Source organism: Oncorhynchus mykiss, chromosome 4 (genome assembly GCF_057628025.1).
Source record: "Oncorhynchus mykiss isolate SJ-2025 chromosome 4, ASM5762802v1, whole genome shotgun sequence".
NCBI lineage: Eukaryota > Metazoa > Chordata > Actinopteri > Salmoniformes > Salmonidae > Oncorhynchus > Oncorhynchus mykiss.
The window spans coordinates 64,761,653-64,777,826 of NC_143025.1; positions in this window are offsets into that span (position 1 = coordinate 64,761,653).

Below are 16,174 nucleotides of genomic sequence, written 5' to 3' on the forward strand. Positions count from 1 at the left end.
ATTCAAACTGAACACTGAAACAAAATAACAAAGTGGAATAAAACGAAACAGTTCTGTCTGGTGCAAACACAAAACAGAAAACTACCCCCAAAACACAGGTGGGAAAAAGCTGCCTAAGTATGATTATCAATCAGAGACAACGATAGACAGCTGCCTCTGATTGAGAACCACACCCGGCCAAACACAAAGAAATAGAAAACATAGAAATAAGAAACTAGACTGCCCGCCCTAGTCACACCCTGGCCTAACCAAAATAGAGAATAAAGACGACTATGGCCAGGGCGTAACAGTACAGGTAGGTAGCGCACACACTGGAGACACCGTGCTCTCCACCGCATAACACGGTGCCTGACCAGTACAACACTCCTTCTGGCAAGCACGGGGAGTTGGCTCTGGTCTCCAACCTGGCTCACCCAATCTCCCCATGTGCCCCCCAACTTTTTTTGTAGTGGCCTCCCGGTCTTTAGTGCCAGCCTTGTCCCTGTGTAATCTTTGGCCCTTTTACCAGCTGCCTCCGCCTTCCTGGCTGCTTCGACCTGCTCCCATGGCAGGCGATCTTTTCCGGCCAGGATCTCCTCCCACGTGTAGGATCCGTTACCGTCCAGGACGTCCTCCCATGTCCAGTGCTCCTTACCACGCTGCTTGGTCCTTTGGTGGTGGGTAGTTCTGTCACGCTCGTCTGAAGAAGAGGACCAAAGCGCAGCGTGGTACATGTTCATGATTATTTATTCAAACTGAACACTGAAACAAAATAACAAAGTGGAACAAAACAAAACTGTTCTGTCTGGTGCAAACACAAAACAGAAAACAACTACCCACAAAGGGGCGGCAGGGTAGCCTAGTGGTTAGAGCGTTGGACTAGTAACCGGAAAGTTGCAAGATCAAATTCCGGAGCTGACAAGGTACAAATCTGTCGTTCTGTCCCTGAACAGGCAGTTAACCCACTGTTCCTAGGCTGTCATTGAAAATAAGAATTTGTTCTTAACTGACTTGCCTAGTTAAATAAAGGTTAAATAAATAAAAACACAGGTGGGAAAAAGCTGCCTAAGTATGATTCTCAATCAGAGACAACGATAGACTCTGATTGAGAACCACACCCGGCCAAAGAAATAGAAAAACATAGAAATAAAGAAACTAGACTGCCCACCCTAGTCACACCCGGCCTAACCAAAATAGAGAGAGAAAAAACATACTGTTGTTGGTGCTGTTTAATTTCTAAGGATTTCTACACTTAAGTCTTACCAAGTGTTTATAGTGCATTTCCTCATCCAGGGGAATGGAAAAAACATCCACCCTGCTGTGATGGATCGCTCAGAGTTCTGTGTGTCTCATACCCCCTGAAATATTGGAGGTGTAGTCAAGGCCCTTGGTATTGGCTGTGTGGTGTGCACAGCCGTGACCACAGCCAGGAGACATGGCGGCGAACCTGGACCAGGAACAGAGATATATCCCCCACAACCGAGCCATGAAGAGAATAACACAGGCCCAGAAACTGGGAATCAACCACTGTGGGAGTGTGAGAGGAGAGGATATGGCATACTGGAAGGTAGCCAAGTGCTACTGCAAAAACCAAGCACTCTCAGTCAAATCAGTAGCTGGTTACTACAGATAAGTAGAAGTCGATTGTCTTAGAATGCATTTTTCTGATTGTTACTCAGTGCTATTAAGTGAGTAATTAGTTAGAATGATTATGATTTAGTTAAATAGGTTATCAATGGTTATTATCAAACAGGGATACTGTTAAATTCAGCCAAATATTTTTCTAAAGCCTCTCTCCTTTACTCTCTAGCGCTGTAGTTTGAGTGGACTTGACCTCAAGTCCTCAATGGTAGGTCCCCTGAAAATACTTCATCCACCTCTCGGTCTCGTAATGAAAACCAAGCCACTGTTTCTATCATCAATCACACTTGATCCAAGTCTCTGAGAACCCCCAGGAGAAGACCTGACAGGTAGACATAGGAGTAATAAAGAAGACAAACAGTGTCACAGTGAAACAGAGAATAAAAACACAAAGGCCTGTTGTGTCCCCTTGTGTGTCTCTGTGTCAAGCTTTCCCTTATCAATGTAATTCACGGAGCCGTGGTTTCTATGCTGTAATTGCAACCCTGGATCAGATCTAAATGCATTTGTATCTCTTTGCATTATTTGTATTTGCATTATCTAACATTCTCAGAAATTATTGTGGCGGCATAAATGTGCTAAAAAATGAAATAAAATGGGGGTTATTAAAAACAGGCTTAATTGCTCTCGCCTGCAGCGGCACCAAACTTTATGACGGCAACTATACTTGCAGAAATATATGATCTTATTAGGCCTATATACCATTGACTTTATTGTAAACAATTTATCACACTAAAAAGTATGCTCAGCTCTACCCTTGATATATTGGCGTGTGTAATATGTTTTTCTGTCTTTAATACACCTTTTAATCAGGGGCTCACAGCTAAGCTGTGAAACCTGTAGTTATTCTTAGATATTTTTTCCCTCTTAACATTGTCAAAAAGCTCAATAACTTTTCTAATTTGGCACACAGAAACCAGAAGCCATGAGTAACTTGGTCAAGAATAATGGCACCAATTGGCCTATAGGTGGCGTTGTTACAAGCAGTCTCACTTAAACCCTCATATCCACCTCCCTGTTTTACCTAAAAACTTAAAGACTTGAAACTTTGTATGTAGGTGTCTTTCTTCATACTGAACAAATTTGCCTCAAGGACACACAAGGTTCATTAGGATAGATTTTCCTCCATCTTGGACATTTTGGAAAACCTTTGAAAAACGTATTTTCATGAACCACAAGTCCAAATAACACTAGCTTCGGTATGTAGACCCATGGTACATATCTTAAGTTTGAGAAAAGCTAAGGGATTGGGTAAGAGAGTGCTGAGCTATACACTGGAGCGACGAACCACCCTTGATTTCTCTGACTGGCTGGTTCCCCTCAATCCACTGGGATTCTCTGCCTCTAACTCTATTATGGGGGCTGAGTCACTGGCTTACTGGTGCTCTTCCATGCCATCCCTGGGAGGGGTGCATCACTTGAGTGGGTTGAGTCACTGATGTGATCTTCCTGTCTGGGTTGGCGCCCCCTCTGGTTCGTGCTGTGGGGGAGATCTTCGTGGACTATACTCGGCCTTGTCTCAGGGTAGGAAGTTGGTGGCGGTTTAAAGATATCCCTCTAGTGGTGTGGGGGCTGTGCTTCGGAAAAGTGGGTGGGATTATATCCTGCCTGGTTGGCCCTGTCCAGACGTATTGTCGGAAATCAGATTTTACATGTCCATTTAAATCCTTTGTAAATCCACTTCACCATGTCCTATCAACTTGAAGCTTTTTAGGGCCATCAAAGACATTATCATGTTGAACCATGTTAAACTGAGGCATCAATAACTTGAAAAATTAACTATTAACAATTTCCTTTTTTAACTATGTAATGCTAATGCTTAAAATAACCATATGACATTTTCTCATGGACTAAAAGTCAGACTCACTCCAAATTTGGTATTTTTTAAATTTGATCTTGTTGTAGAAAATAACATTGATGGATTCAAAGATAGCTGCCCTAGCAGGTCCACAGACGATGCAATCGCCATCATACTGCACACTGCCGTGTTCCATCTGGACAAGAGGAATACCTATGTAAGAATGCTGTTCATTGACTACAGCTCAGCATTCAACACCATAGTACCCTCAAAGCTCATTATCAAGCTGGAGGTCCTGGGCCTCAACCCTGCCCTGTGCAATTGGGTCCTGGACTTTCCGATGAGCCGCCCCCAGGTGGTCAAGGTAAGAAACAACATCTCCACCTCGCTGACCCTCAACACTGGGGCCCCACAAGGGTGCGTGCTCAGCCCCCTCCTGTACTCCCTGTTCACCAACGACTGTGTGACCATGAACGCCTCCAACTAAATCATAAAGTTTGCAGATGACACAACAGTAGTGGGCTTGATTACCAACAACAACGAGTCAGCCTACAGGGAGAAGGTGAGGGCACTCGGAGTGTGGTGTCAGGAAAACAACCTCTCACTCAATGTCAACAAAACAAAGGAGTTGATCGTGGATTTCATGAAACAGCAGAGGGAGCACCCCCTTATCCACATCAAAATTGACAACAGTGGAGAAAGTGGAAAGTTTTAAGTTCCTCAGCATACACAACAAACGACAAACTGAAATGGTCCAAATCAAATCAAATCAAATTTTATTTGTCACATACACATGGTTAGCAGATGTTAATGCGAGTGTAGCGAAATGCTTGTGCTTCTAGTTCCGACAATGCAGTAATAACAAGTAATCTAACTAACAATTCCAAAACTACTGTCTTGTACACAGTGTAAGGGGATAAAGAATATGTACATAAGGATATATGAATGAGTGATGGTACAGAGCAGCATAGGCAAGATACAGTAGATGGTATCGAGTACAGTATGTACAAATGAGATGAGTATGTAAACAAAGTGGCATAGTTTAAAGTGGCTAGTGATACATGTATTACATAAGGATACAGTCGATGATATAGAGTACAGTATATACGTATGCATATGAGATGAATAATGTAGGGTAAGTAACATTATATAAGGTAGCATTGTTTAAAGTGGCTAGTGATATATTTACATCATTTCCCATCAATTCCCATTATTAAAGTGGCTGGAGTTGAGTCAGTGTCAGTGTGTTGGCAGCAGCCACTCAGTGTTAGTGGTGGCTGTTTAACAGTCTGATGGCCTTGAGATAGAAGCTGTTTTTCAGTCTCTCGGTCCCAGCTTTGATGCACCTGTACTGACCTCGCCTTCTGGATGATAGCGGGGTGAACAGGCAGTGGCTCGGGTGGTTGATGTCCTTGATGATCTTTATGGCCTTCCTGTGACATCGGGTGGTGTAGGTGACCTCACTACCCTCTGGAGAGCCTTACGGTTGAGGGCGGTGCAGTTGCCATACCAGGCGGTGATACAGCCCGCCAGGATGCTCTCGATTGTGCATCTGTAGAAGTTTGTGAGTGCTTTTGGTGACAAGTCGAATTTCTTCAGCCTCCTGAGGTTGAAGAGGCGCTGCTGCGCCTTCTTCACGATGCTGTCTGTGTGAGTGGACCAATTCAGTTTGTCTGTGATGTGTATGCCGAGGAACTTAAAACTTGCTACCCTCTCCACTACTGTTCCATCGATGTGGATAGGGGGGTGTTCCCTCTGCTGTTTCCTGAAGTCCACAATCATCTCCTTAGTTTTGTTGACGTTGAGTGTGAGGTTATTTTCCTGACACCACACTCCGAGGGCCCTCACCTCCTCCCTGTAGGCCGTCTCGTCGTTGTTGGTAATCAAGCCTACCACTGTTGTGTCGTCCGCAAACTTGATGATTGAGTTGGAGGCGTGCGTGGCCACGCAGTCGTGGGTGAACAGGGAGTACAGGAGAGGGCTCAGAACGCACCCTTGTGGGGCCCCAGTGTTGAGGATCAGCGGGGAGGAGATGTTGTTGCCTACCCTCACCACCTGGGGGCGGCCCGTCAGGAAGTCCAGTACCCAGTTGCACAGGGCGGGGTCGAGACCCAGGGTCTCGAGCTTGATGACGAGCTTGGAGGGTACTATGGTGTTGAATGCCGAGCTGTAGTCGATGAACAGCATTCTCACATAGGTATTCCTCTTGTCCAGATGGGTTAGGGCAGTGTGCAGTGTGGTTGAGATTGCATCGTCTGTGGACCTATTTGGGCGGTAAGCAAATTGGAGTGGGTCTAGGGTGTCAGGTAGGGTGGAGGTGATATGGTCCTTGACTAGTCTCTCAAAGCACTTCATGATGACGGATGTGAGTGCTACGGGGCGGTAGTCGTTTAGCTCAGTTACCTTAGCTTTCTTGGGAACAGGAACAATGGTGGCCCTCTTGAAGCATGTGGGAACAGCAGACTGGTATAGGGATTGATTGAATATGTCCGTAAACACACCGGCCAGCTGGTCTGCGCATGCTCTGAGGGCGCGGCTGGGGATGCCGTCTGGGCCTGCAGCCTTGCGAGGGTTAACACGTTTAAATGTCTTACTCACCTCGGCTGCAGTGAAGGAGAGACCGCATGTTTTCGTAGCAGGCCGTGTCAGTGGCACTGTATTGTCCTCAAAGCGGGCAAAAAAGTCATTTAGTATGCCTGGGAGCAAGACATCCTGGTCCGTGACTGGGCTGGATTTCTTCCTGTAGTCCGTGATTGACTGTAGACCCTGCCACATGCCTCTTGTGTCTGAGCCGTTGAATTGAGATTCTACTTTGTCTCTGTACTGGCGCTTAGCTTGTTTGATAGCCTTGCGGAGGGAATAGCTGCACTGTTTGTATTCGGTCATGTTACCAGACACCTTGCCCTGATTAAAAGCAGTGGTTCGCGCTTTCAGTTTCACACGAATGCTGCCATCAATCCACGGTTTCTGGTTAGGGAATGTTTTAATCGTTGCTATGGGAACGACATCTTCAACGCACGTTCTAATGAACTCGCACACTGAATCAGCGTATTCGTCAATGTTATCTGACGCAATACGAAACATCTCCCAGTCCACGTGATGGAAGCAATCTTGGAGTGTGGAGTCAGCTTGGTCGGACCAGCGTTGGACAGACCTCAGCGTGGGAGCCTCTTGTTTTAGTTTCTGTCTGTAGGCAGGGATCAACAAAATGGAGTCGTGGTCAGCTTTTCCGAAAGGGGGGCGGGGCAGGGCCTTATATGCGTCGCGGAAGTTAGAGTAACAATGATCCAAGGTCTTTCCACCCCTGGTTGCGCAATCGATATGCTGATAAAATTTAGGGAGTCTTGTTTTCAGATTAGCCTTGTTAAAATCCCCAGCTACAATGAATGCAGCCTCCGGATAAATCGTTTCCAGTTTGTGTCTGCTTGGGGGGGGATATATACGGCTGTGATTATAATCGAAGAGAATTCTCTTGGTAGATAATGCGGTCTACATTTGATTGTGAGGAATTCTAAATCAGGTGAACAGAAGGATTTGAGTTCCTGTATGTTTCTTTCATCACACCATGTCACGTTAGTCATAAGGCATACGCCCCCGCCCCTCTTCTTACCAGAAAGTTGTTTGTTTCACACAGACAGTGTGGTGAAGATGGCGCAACAGCGCTTCTTCAACCTCAGGAGGTTGAAGAAATGTGGCTTGTCACTCAAAACCCTGACTAACTTCTACAGATCCACAATCGAGAGCATCCTATCGGGCTGTATCACAGCCTGGTACGGCAACTGCTCCGCCCTCAACCGCAAGGCTCTCCAGAGGGTGGTGTGGTCTGCACAACGCATTACAAGGGGCAAACTATCTGCCCTCCATGACACCTATACCACCAGATGTCACAGGAAGGAAGGCAAAAAGGCAAAAAAATATCATCAAAGACAACAACCACCCGAGCCACTGCCTGTTCACACTGCTACCTTCCAGAAGGCGAGGTCAGAACAGATGCATCAAAGCTGGGACTGAGAGACTGAAGAATAGCTTCTATCTCAAGGCCATCAGACTGCTAAACAGCAATCACTAACTCAGAGAGGCTGCTGCCTACATGGAGAACCAATCACTGACCACTGTAACAAGTGGATTACAAGTCACTTTAAACCATGCCACTTTAAATAATGCCACTTTAATAATGTTTACATAGCTTACATTACTCATATCATATGTATATACTGTATTTTATACCACCTAATTGCACCGTGCCTATGCCGCTCGCCCTCGGCCATCACTAATCCATATATTCTTATGTACATATTCTCATTCACCCCTTTTAGATTTGTGTGTATTAGGTAGTTGTTGGGGAATTGCTAGTTTACTTGTTAGATATTGCTGCACTGACAGAACCAGAAGCACAAGCATTTCGCGACACTCGCATTAACATCTGCTAACCATGTGTATGTGGCCAATAGAATTTGATTTGATTTGATTAGATGCATATTAGCACATCCGCTAATATGCTAAAATATGCACAAAAATATTCTAATGTTCCATGGGAGCAAATTACACCACATTTAGAATGTAGACCCATGGTACATGTCTTAACTTAGCTAAGGGATTGGTCAAAAAATTTATGAGTTATTGACCAATCAAAAAAGCAGATTTTACATGTCCATTTAAAGCACTCTAAATCCACTCCACGGTGGCCTGTCAACTTGAAACTTGTCATCGCTATCACAGATGTTCCTAAGATGAACACATTGTTATTTATATCTTGAAAAACAAGGAAACTATTACAGTGCCTTTCAAAAATATTAATCCCCTTTTGCGTATTTCCTATTTTGTTGCACTACAACCTATAATTTGAATACATTTTTATTTGGATTTCATGTAATGGACAAACACAAAATAGTCAAAATTTCTGAAGTGAAATGAAAAAAAAATACTGGTTTCAAAATATAAAAAATATGGAAAAGTGGTGCGTGCGTATCTATTCACCCCCTTTGCTATGAAGTCCCTAAATAAGATCTGGTGCAACCAATTACCTTCAGAAGTCACATAATTAGTTAAATAAAGTCCACCTGTGTGCAAACTGAGTGTCACATGATATGTCACATGATCTCAGTATATATTCACATGTTCTGAAAGGCCCCAGAGTCTGCAACACCACTAAACAAGCTGCACCATGAAGACCATGGAGCTCTCCAAACAGGTCAGGGACAAAGTTGTGGAGAAGTACAGATGAGGGTTGGGTTATAAAAAAATATCAGAAAATTTGAACATCCCACAGAGCATCATTAAATCCATTATTAAAAAATTGAAAGAACATGGCACCACAACAAACCTGCCAAGAGAGGGCCGCCCACCAAAACTCACAGACCAGGCAAGGAGGGCATTAATCAGAGAGGCAACAAAGAGACCAAGATAACCCTGAAGGAGCTGCAAAGCTCCACAGCGGAGATAGGAGTATCTGTCCATGGGACCACTTTAAGCCGAACACTCCACAGAGCTGGGCTTTACAGAAGAATGGCCAGAAAAAAGCCATTGCTTAAAGAAAAAAATAAGCAAACACGTTTGGTGTTCGCCAAAAGGTATGTGAGCGACTCCCCAAACATATGGAAGAAGCTACTCTGGTCAGATGAGACTAAAATTGAGCTTTTTGGCCATCAAGGAAAATGTCTGGCACAAACCCAACCCCTCTCATTGACCCGAGAACACCAAGCATGGTGGTGGCAGAATCACGCTGTGTGGATGTTTTTTTATCGGCAGGGTCAGAATTGAAGGAATGATGGATGTCGCTAAATACAGGGAAATTCTTGAGGGAAACCTGTTTCAGTCTTCCAGACATTTGAGACTGGGACGGCGGTTCACCTTCCAGCATGACAATGACCCAAAGCACACTGCTAATGCAACACATGAGTGGTTTAAGGGGACACATTTAAATGTCTTGGAATGGCCTAGTCAAAGCCCAGACCTCAATCCAATTGAGAATCTTTGGTATGACTTAAAGATTGCTGTACACCAGCGGAACCCATCCAACTTGAAGGAGCTGGAACAGTTTTGCCATGAAGAATGGGCAAAAATCCCAGTGGCTAGATGTGCCAAGCTTATAGAGACATACCCCAAGAGACTTGCAGCTGTAATTACTGCGAAAGGTGGCTCTACAAAGTATTGACTTTGGGGGGGTGAATAGTTATGCACGCTCAAGTTTTCTGTTTTTTTGTCTAATTTCTTGTTTGTTTCATGATAAAAAAAATATGTAGCATCTTCAAAGTGGTAGGCATGTTGTGTAGATCAAATGATACAAACCCCCAAAAAATTGTTGTAAGGCAACAAAATAGGAAAAATGCCAAGGGGGGTGAATGTTTTTGCAAGCCACTGTAGCAACTCATTCTTTGCATATTTAACGCTAATGCTCAAAATCATCTTCTCCTCATGAACCATACTTCAGATTCACTCCAGATTTTGGATTTTGACTCATGAATGAACATACAGGAAGGTAGTTCCTACATGATAGAGTGCTTGCTTTGTTATCCAACTGATCTTGTGTCCATTCTGTCATCCTGTGAACCCCGTTCCTTGCTGCTCGTAGCTATATTCGCATGTTATGTTGATCTAGTTTTCCAAAAGTTGGAAAAGTTCACTTGCCCTTAGTTCTCTTCCTGTAATCCTTGAGTAGTCACTATACAGTAGGCGAGGTGTTGGCAGTGTTAGTCACTCCAATGAGGAATGGTGTCATAAGAGAAATCAAGCTTCCTTAAATATCCTATCTGGCAACTGACACAGCTGATGGTGAATAACAATGACCAGCTGATCTTGGAATATATGTGTCTGTGATGATAATGCTGAGTGAGAATTGCCCCAATCCACAGCACGCAGGGCTGAAGGAATTGCCCAAGACAGGCCTAGAGACCCACAGCATTGGTAGGTAATTGGATGCTGAGATAAGTTGTTAGCTCTCTGCACTTTATTGATTTCAGCAACAGTGCAAAGCGTCACAGATAGCACAATTCATGGCCAAACCTTTCATCACACATAATTGATTAAACAGCATTGCTTTACAGGGAATATAAATGCTGACCAGATAATCAAACTGTGTGAGTGAGTCACACTGGAATTGCTTTTGCATCTACAAACCTGACCATAGCCTCAGCTAACACTCATTACCCCAGTCCAGTGCATCAACCATAAAGATTGTATTTTTGCAGAAGAAATCCACACACTATGCTCAAAGAGTCTATGGTTGCCTCCAATGCCTCCCTATAAGGAGCAGTTCAATTGTCCACAATCCTCATGTCCCCATTGTTGACGATCTCAACCTGTCCTTCCATGAGCTGTAGCTGGTTATCTTTTGAGGGTAGCTCCCAGTTTCTGATATCCAATAATATACAGTATATCACAAAAGTGAGTACACCCCTCACATTTTTGTAAATATTTGAGTATATCTTTTCATGTGACAACACTGAAGAAATGACACTTTGCTACAATGTAAAGTAGTGAGTGTACAGCTTGTATAACAGTGTAAATTTGCTGTCCCCTCAAAATAACTCAACACACAGCCATTAATATCTAAACCGCTGGCAACAAAAGTGAGTACACCCCTAAGTGAAAATGTCCAAATTGGGCCCAATTAGCCATTTTCCCTCCCCGGTGTCATGTGACTCATTAGTGTTACAAGGTCTCAGGTGTGAATGGGGAGCAGGTGTGTTAAATTTGGTGTCATCGCTCTCACACTCCCTCATACTGACTGGTCACTGGAAGTTCAACATGGAACCTCATGGCAAAGAACTCTCTGAGGATCTGAAAAAAATAATTGTTGCTCTACATAAAGATGGCCTGGGCTATAAGAAGATTGCCAAGACCCTGAAACTGAGCTGCAGCACGGTGGCCAAGACCATACAGCGGTTTAACTGGACAGGTTCCACTCAGAACAGGCCTCGCCATGGTCGACCAAAGAAGTTGAGTGCACGTGCTCAGTGTCATATCCAGAGGTTGTCTTTGGGAAATAGACATATGAGTGCTGACAGCATTGCTGCAGAGGTTGAAGGGGTGGGGGGTCAGCCTGTCAGTGCTCAGACCATACGCCGTACACTGCATCAAATTGGTCTGCATGGCTGTCGTCCCGGAAGGAAGCATCTTCTAAAGATGATGCACAAGAAAGCCCGCAAACATTTAGCTGAAGACAAGCAGACTAAGGACATGGATTACTGGAACCATGTCCTGTGGTCTAATGAGACCAAGATAAACTTATTTGGTTCAGACGGTGTCAAGCGTGTGTGGCGGCAACCAGGTGAGGAGTACAAAGACAAGTGTGTCTTGCCTACAGTCAAGCATGGTGGTGGGAGTGTCATGGTCTGGGGCTGCATGAGTGCTGCCGGCACTGGGGAGCTACAGTTCATTGAGGGAACCATGAATGCCAACATGTACTGTGACATACTGAAGCAGAGCATGATCCCCTCCCTTCGGAGACTGGGCCGCAGGGCAGTATTCCAACATGATAACGACCCCAAACACACCTCCAAGACGACCACTGCCTTGCTAAAGAAGCTGAGGGTAAAGGTGATGGACTGGCCAAGCATGTCTCCAGACCTAAACCATATTGAGCATTTGTGGGGCATCCTCAAACAGAAGGTGGAGGAGTGCAAGTTCTCTAACATCCACCAGCTCCGTGATGTCGTCATGGAGGAGTGGAAGAGGACTCCGGTGGCAACCTGTGAAGCTCTGGTGAACTTCATGCCCAAGAGGGTTAAGGCAGTGCTGGAAAATGATGGTGGCCACACAAAATATTGACATTTTGGGCCCAATTTGGACATTTTCACTTAGGGGTGAACTCACATTTGTTGCCAGCGGTTTAGATATTAATGGCTGTGTGTTGAGTTATTTTGAGGGGACAGCAAATTTACACTGTTATACAAGCTGTACACTCACTACTTTACATTGTAGCAAAGTGTCATTTCTTCAGTGTTGTCACATGAAAAGATATACTCAAATATTTACAAAAATGTGAGGGGTGTACTCACTTTTGTGATGTACTGTAACTGTTTCTAGATCCCAGTTTCATCATCATGACCACTTAACATGATTGAGACCATTGACATGGAATTGATGGAGTGTGTCTTTTGAAATGAATACTGAAATACATATATATATATATATATACACTGCTCAAAAAAATAAAGGGAACACTTAAACAACACAATGTAACTCCAAGTCAATCACACTTCTGTGAAATCAAACTGTCCACTTAGGAAGCAACACTGATTGACAATACATTTCACATGCTGTTGTGCAAATGGAATAGACAACAGGTGGAAGTATAGGCAATTAGCAAGACACCCCCAATAAAGGAGTGGTTCTGCAGATGGGGACCACAGACCACTTCTCAGTTCCTATGCTTCCTAGCTGATGTTTTGGTCACTTTTGAATGCTGGAGGTGCTTTCACTCTAGTGGTAGCATGAGACGGAGTCTACAACCCACACAAGTGGCTCAGGTAGTGCAGCTCATCCAGGATGGCACATCAATGCGAGCTGTGGCAAGAAGGTTTGCTGTGTCTGTCAGCGTAGTGTCCAGTGCATGGAGGCGCTACCAGGAGACAGGCCAGTACATCAGGAGACGTGGAGGAGGCCGTAGGAGGGCAACAACCCAGCAGCAGGACCGCTAACTCCGCCTTTGTGCAAGTAGTAGCAGGAGGAGCACTGCCAGAGCCCTGCAAAATGACCTCCAGCAGGCCACAAATGTGCATGTGTCTGCTCAAACGGTCAGAAACAGACTCCATGAGGGTGGTATGAGGGCCCAACGTCCACAGGTGGGGGTTGTGCTTACAGCCCAACACCGTCCAGGACGTTTTTCATTTGCCAGAGAACACCAAGATTGGCAAATTCGCCACTGGCGCCCTGTGCTCTTCACAGATGAAAGCAGGTTCACACTGAGCACATGTGACAGACGTGACAGTCTGGAGACGCCGTGGAGAACGTTCTGCTGCCTGCAACATCCTCCAGCATGACCGGTTTGGTGGAGGGTCAGTTATGGTGTGGGGTGCCATTTCTTTGGGGGGCCGCACAGCCCTCAATGTGCTCGCCAGAGGTAGCCTGACTGCCATTAGGTACCGAGATGAGATCCTCAGACCCCTTGTGAGACCATATGCTGGTGCGGTTGGCCCTGGGTTCCTCCTAATGCAATACAATGCTAGACCTCATGTGGCTGGAGTGTGTCAGCAGTTCCTGCAAGAGGAAGGCATTGATGCTATGGACTGGCCCGCCCGTTCCCCAGACCTGAATCCAATTGAGCACATCTGGGACATCATGTCTCGCTCCATCCACCAACGCCACGTTACACCACAGACTGTCCAGGAGTTGGCGGATGCTTTAGTCCAGGTCTGGGAGGAGATCCCTCAGGAGACCATCCGCCACCTCATCAGGAGCATGCCCAGGCGTTGTAGGGAGGTCATACAGGCAAGTGGAGGCCACACACACTACTGAGCCTCATTTTGACTTGTTTTAAGGACATTACATCAAAGTTGGATCAGCCTGTATTGTGGTTTTCCACTTTAATAAATGTCAAGTGTGACTCCAAATCCAGACCTCCATGGGTTGATAAATTTGATTTCCATTTATCATTTTTGTGTGATTTTGTTGTCAGCACATTCAACTATGTCAAGAAAAAAGTATTTAATAAGAATATTTCATTCATTCAGATCTAGGATGTGTTATTTTAGTGTTCCCTTTATTTTTTTGAGCAGTGTATATTGAGCAATAGTAGTGAGATTCATCTTACGTAAAAAATGGCTAGCTTTATTTCCTATCATATCCTGCAGAACTGGAATACAAATCCCTCCAATTGTCTGGGTTTTAAGTATTTAAGAGTGTAAGAAATACTACAAGACATCCTCCATGACGTTCATTAGACTAAGTGAGAACCACAACACTGCACATATCTAGTTTACACTTAGAATCTCACTATGATAATGTAAATACAGAATGCATCCTGCGTATTCCCTATTCCCCCTGTGCATGTGAATATAAATTGAATCAAAGGCATTTCGCTACACTCGCATTAACATCTGCTAACCATGTGTATGTGACAAATAAAATTTGATTTGATTTGAAATACATGACCCTGGTAGATGTGTATGTCTACTGTAACATTGTCAGTGAAAGGAACTGCTGGCATTTCATAGGCTGATTATTTATGAATTATTTTCATGAACATTTTGTCTCTGTTGACAGTATAGTAGCCTAATTTTATGGGATCCCCATTTCAATGAATTGTGATGAAATGTCAGCTCGCTTATTGATTAAAAGGTTGGCAACTGCTTTAGACTCCAGAAAATGGAAATCACAATCCAATTATATAGACCTTTTAACTCTGCTAATTCCATTTGTGAGTATGACTGGTTTGGCTGTATTCATAACTTGATTACGATAAAGCTACACAGTCATGTTAATAAGATCTTCACTTATTGCTGCCTTCCTTTATCAGATTGCTTCTTCAGTCAATTAAAAATGGTGCTTAGTTATTCCTGAACACAGCAGTGCTGACAAATATGATCAAACTGAACTTCAATGAAAAAAAGCAGGAGAATGTCTCCCACGCTTGGCAAATCATTAACTAGAAATGCCATGGGGAATATATAAGGGCTGAGAGGACACTGGAGAAAATACCCAATACCCACATAACCCTTGTGCCAACTTTATTCTCAAGGCTGAAACCAGGAGCAGGTTTCTTGTTTAAATCATAGTTTGAAATGCCAATTGCCCTCTTCGCTTTTTTTATTCCGTAATAATTAACTAGGCAGACAATTATCTTCCCAGGTACCAGAACGATGACAAAATGAGTGTGTCTTATGAAAGGTGATAATAAAAAGCCCTTTAACGTGACAAATTAAAGTGTCATTAACATGTCCTCTTCTTCTTTTTCAGTCTCTCATCTGAAGCTAATGAGCAGAGAGGGAGGAGAAAAAAAACGAACATATTACTGTCGGCATGTAACCTTTTAATGTCCGATTATCATCCAGTGGCAGGTTGGGTTTGCTTTTGGTGACTTGTTCTTCAACATATAGAAAGGTCATGCTAAAAGCCATGCTACTGTGCCTATTTTCTCTTTATAAAACCTACAGGCCCTAGAGTTCAAGCCAACACCACACCAAGTGTGTGATCAAATTCAAGTTGAAACCCCACAAGGTGATCGGTATTCAATAATTTTTAGTATGTCTGTTACTGTAACACAAAGACTACATGACAGCGTAGCAGGACAAAATATCCAGGGAATAGCTAGAGTAGCACAATAAACAGGGAATGCACCTTCCCAGCATGAAGCACAGTAGTTTCATGGACTAGCTTGCATATTTAACTAGGCAAGTCAGTTAAGAACAAATTCTTATGTACAATGACCACCTACCAAAAGGCAAAAGGCCTCCTGTGTGGACTGGGATAAAAAATAAATAATAATAAACATATAAAAATATTAAATAATAATAAACATATACAAATAAAATATAATAATAAACATGGAGCACAATAGAAAAAAAGTGTCTATGGTCCACCAATGTGTATTTACAAACCAAGAAGAGGCCAGCAGACAGCCTCTACCATCATAACGGAATTAATCACAATAAGAAATGTCCCGTTAATTATACCCACACACACTGAAAGGCCTTAGTTAAGAGATTGAATAGCAGTGAAACCTGCTCCATGCCTAGCGATTTTCCTCTGGCGAAATGAACGATGCTGCGCATACATACTGGAGGTTTACAGCTGAGAGACTTTTGTTTTCAACAT